General features: G+C 39.5%; 1 protein-coding gene across 2 annotated transcripts in view; it reads right to left on the minus strand.

Annotated features, from left to right (window-relative positions):
- Window positions 1–1,816: 1,816 nt before the first annotated feature.
- LOC145822739 (uncharacterized) overlaps window positions 1,817–4,666 on the minus strand; it is a 31,046-nt gene continuing 28,196 nt past the window's right edge. Inside the window, exon 2 of one of the 2 annotated variants that reach the window (XR_014364427.1) lies at window positions 1,817–4,666. This exon is cut by the window's right edge and continues 1,708 nt beyond it. The gene's annotated coding sequence lies outside the window, so the exon portion shown is untranslated. The other variant, XM_082920566.1, reaches the window with a different exon arrangement.

The following is a 4,666-nucleotide window of genomic DNA, read 5'->3' on the forward strand; positions in this document are numbered from 1 at the left end:
CACCACCAGACATACCTCCAAACCCAGAACAAACCCAAAATCACCACCACCCATACCAACCATATGTCTCCAAAGGACCGATTTCCCCACTGTTTGTTCCACAAGCTTAGCCATCAAACATGAAGGGCCTGCATCACCCTCCTCAGGGCTCGCAACTTCATCAGGAGGAGCCTCAACTCTTCCATAATCGCCATCCACTAGATCATGCTGCTGCCCACGAAGGCGAACCTAGTAGTGTTCAACCCCCACTTCATGTCGGAGGATACATGATGTACTGTCGCAGGCAACCAAAAACCTATACTCCTCAAAATATATGTAATTGTGCAAGTAAGGATCGTTCCCACGGAGAGTGTTTATTCTAATTTTTTTTTTTTTTTTTTTTTTTGGCTATGTGAATAAGGATGAGAGTTTGAGTAAAACAAAAACAATTTTTAAGAAGAACTAAGGACCAATTCAAATTAAAGTATCGAAATCAATCAAAAGAACAAGACTTAGTCTAAGTCAACATTCACCATCGGAATTTTACAACTGATCATTGATATAATATTATATCAATTAATACTTCGAATATTCATTGTTGGAACTATTCTCCTCTCTCTCCTTAGTTGCAATTAATTAGAAAACAAGCGATTTAATTAACCTTAACTACTAAGGTGCCGTTTGATAACACTTACGTTTTTAATTTTCTGTTTATATTTACAAAAATTTTAAAAACTCAAATAAAAACTTGTTTGGTAAAAATTTTGATTTATTAATTAGTGGTCTCAGTTTATAAATTTGGCCAAAAAATGAAAACACAAAAAATGTGTTTCCGTTTTGAGTTGAGTTTTTTTTTTTTTTTACCACCTAACACTAGCCACCACCCGCCACCATTTTCCACCACCGTCTTCCGCCACCACCACTCACCACCCACCACCCACCACCACCTGCCACCACCACTTACCACCCACCTGCCATCACCACCCACCACCCGCCACCACCACCACCACCCACCTGCCACCTATTCGCCACCACCACCCACACCTCGCCGCCGCCGCCACCACCACCACCCGCCACCACCTACCACCCGCCACTACCATCCACCGCCCGCCACTACCAGCCGCCACCTACTTGCCACCACCACCACCACCACCACCACCACCCACCCACCTGCCACCACCACCCACCACCCGCCACCACCGCCACCACCACCCACTCGCTACCACCCACCACCGTCACCCACCCACCCACCATCACCACTCACCACCCACCACCACCCGCCACCCGCCACCCACCACCCACCACCCGCTACCACCACCACCACCACCACCATCCACTCGCTACCAGCCACCACCCGCCACCGTCACCCACCCACCCACCCACCCCCACCACCACTTGCCATTTCTCACTCTTTTTTATATTTTTAAATTTTTTAAACATTTTGTCAATTATCAAACGCGTTTGTAGTTTATGTTTTTTTAAAAATAAACAAAAACCAATTTATAAATTTTTTGTAAATATAAACTGAAAACGTAAACGTTACCAAACACACCAAACAACCCAAGACAAGCGCTAAAGATTTAATCTAGTAGCGGCCTTAAGAATAAGAGAGATCGATGAAGCTAAACAACACAATCACAAGCGGTTGCATTTAATTTCGTCGAGCATTCTTTATAAGATATAATAATTTATGATGCAACAAATCATTAAAGCTTAGTTGCTTCACAAATTAGAGGGATCAAACAATTATGGATTAGATATCTAACCTAACAATAGATTGCTACCAATAAATTACTAGTAGGCCTCCTAGTAATTAAATGAGACAATCATAAGAATATGCACAGAAGAACACCCCATACTCAAAGCATAAACTGAACAATAAAAAAAACAAATTAGATCTCGCAGTTTTATTGATTCCGAGGCTTCCGTTTCCTTCGACCGATTACCAAAGTTTAGCCACGCAAGGCCATAAAGAAAACTCAAAGGAGACGTTCCAGAAGAGGGGAGAGAGAGCGAGAGCCCATCTCTGATGATTCCCTCCACCTTTTATACACGTTCATACCCTCAGTATTAGAAGCCTACAAAATCTCCTAAAAATATTCTAAATATTATCTTAAAATAACACTATCCAAGTCTGACTAATCAAGGAAGATATAGAAAATAAAATAAAGACCTAATATAACTAGGAAAGTGGTGTTTACAGCTGGAACTTTCGTGCACCAGCTCTGAAAACTTCGGCAAATAAACCGCGTTGGATCCGCGTACTAGAATTGCATAATGTTCCAGAACGTTAGCAGTGCAGGTGCAGCAACTTCAAGCCCGATTTTGACCCTGATAGAGCCAGTATCTCTCAAAACTCGAAACATGAAAGCTGTAGAGCTTTTTCTTGGTGTTCCATAGCATCTTGGATCATCTCAATCGGAGCTCGGATGAGAGAGTTATTCCCAGATTACAAAGCGATGTCGAAACTGTCCAAAATCGCCCAATTAGCTTTGTTTTGCATTTAACCTCCATTTGTCTCCTAAATCAAAATATAAGAATAATGAGTACATTTAGGCACCAAATAAGTATAAAAGACTAAACATTAAGGGAGAAAAATATGACATTTTGCCTTCTCAAATTCCCCCACACTTATCTTTAGCTCGTCCTCGGGCAAAACTCATATTCACTTTCCCAAGAACACACCCAGGTTGCAATGCCATCAACAAAGAACAATCAAGCTCTTCAAAACTCATAACATATCATGAACAAACATTCTTAAACAACTTACAATTACTTAGTAAGCATTTTCACTCGAAGATTGAGTAAACTAAATACGGAGACCCTCATGGAAATAAACACTCAGACTCTCATGTGTTTGAAGGGTATGTGTTTTGCTCAAATTCATTCCGATGGAAATGATCTACCATAGGCTTGCATATCTTCTCATTCTCCACCACTGGGATCACATGCATAACACGAATCATAAGGACTTTTCAAGGGTTGTAACGGGGTTTACGATCAAGGCGGGAAATATTTGGGAGTGTTGGCCATCGAAACTAGTGGAGCAAAAATGAATTAACTCAAGCTCGAATATATAAGACATGTAAAACCAATCACTCCATTCAGCAGCTTCTTCAATTTGGCTTTAAAGCATTTAAACCATGTAAAACTCCTGTATTGAAAAAAAAATCGTTCAAAAAGAACACTTTTTGGTCGCAGCAGGGAACGATCACAACAGCTCCCACCTTGTATATATCACATACAAACAGACCCCTTTATTGGAATTTTACAAAGAATTTTCAACATGGACAGATTGTAATATCAAATGTAATATCAAAAGCAATTTCCTCCACCACTTCCTTTCCCTTTTTTTTTTTTTAATGCTCCACTAGCTTTATGGCTTGGGTAGAGACATTGTTTTTTCGGGTTTAAAGCTTGTAACGTGGGTTCACAATAAACAAAAAAATAAATAAAATAAAATAAAGCTCAAAGGGGTTCAACAAAGGGAAAAATTAATTACAAGGCTATTTGGCTTATGTAGCTTATAACAAAGAGGGCCTTAATCATGTTTATGCATGCATGTGTCAATATGATCTCGAAGAGAATCAAGGCAATTTCTAGAGAAACAAATCCATGGAAAAATATCCCTCATGAAAGAAAATAGTGAGACTGATATGGATATGTCAGTTTAAAGCCTCAAAATCTCACCGGCTTTTGTCTACCAAATTTAGTCACTACCATTCTCAAGGAAAATAACTAGACTAATTAATTCTAAGCTGGAAGATTACTTATTCAATCATGTTATGAATTTTTGAAGCTTAATTGAATCTTGCTCATGACATACACAACCAAAAATCGTTGAAAACCATAAAAACAAAAAGCAAAACTTTTTTTTTTTTTTTTAAATAAAAATAAATAAAAACACAACCTAAATCCCCTCCCTCACACTTAAAACTTACATTGTCCCCAATGTAAGGTGAAATGCAAAGAAAGGCAAAAATAACCAAAATATAAATGCGAGAATAAGAAAACAAACTCCCTTTGGGTTGCCTCCCAAGCAGCGCCTTTCTTCTTCAATTAGTATAAATTGGATCCTCAAGGTCCAATTGTTCCACATTCTCTACTTGGAAGCCTTCATAGAAAGTCTTAAGTCTATGGCCATTCACCTTGAACACTTTGGAAGTCGCTAAACTTTGAATTTCTACTGCACCATGAGGAAAAACATTAGTAACTACAAAAGGTCCAATCCAACAAGAACGTAACTTACCTGGAAACAAACGAAGCCGTGAATGGTATAGAAGAACTTTTTGACCAACATTAAACTCCTTCCTAGAGATCATCTTGTCGTGAAAAGCCTTTGTCTTTTCCTTGTAAATCCTTGCATTCTCATAGGCATCATTGCAAATTTCCTCTAACTCTTGCAGTTGCAACTTTCGTGTGTTCTCCACTTTCATCAATTTTCATGTTGAAACTCTTAATAGCCCAATAAGCTGTGTGTTCTAACTCAACTGGAAGGTGGCATGGTTTCCCAAATACCAACCAATAAGGTGACATACCAATGGGCGTCTTATATGCACTTCTATATGCCCACAAAGCATCATCCAGGCGCAAACTCCAATCTTTTCTAGTTGGATAGACGGTCTTTTCAATGATGGACTTGATCTCTCGATTGGACACTTCCGCTTGTCCACTAGTTTGCGGGTGA

This window comes from Camellia sinensis, chromosome 3, assembly GCF_055761805.1.
Source record: "Camellia sinensis isolate YWXY chromosome 3, ASM5576180v1, whole genome shotgun sequence".
NCBI lineage: Eukaryota > Viridiplantae > Streptophyta > Magnoliopsida > Ericales > Theaceae > Camellia > Camellia sinensis.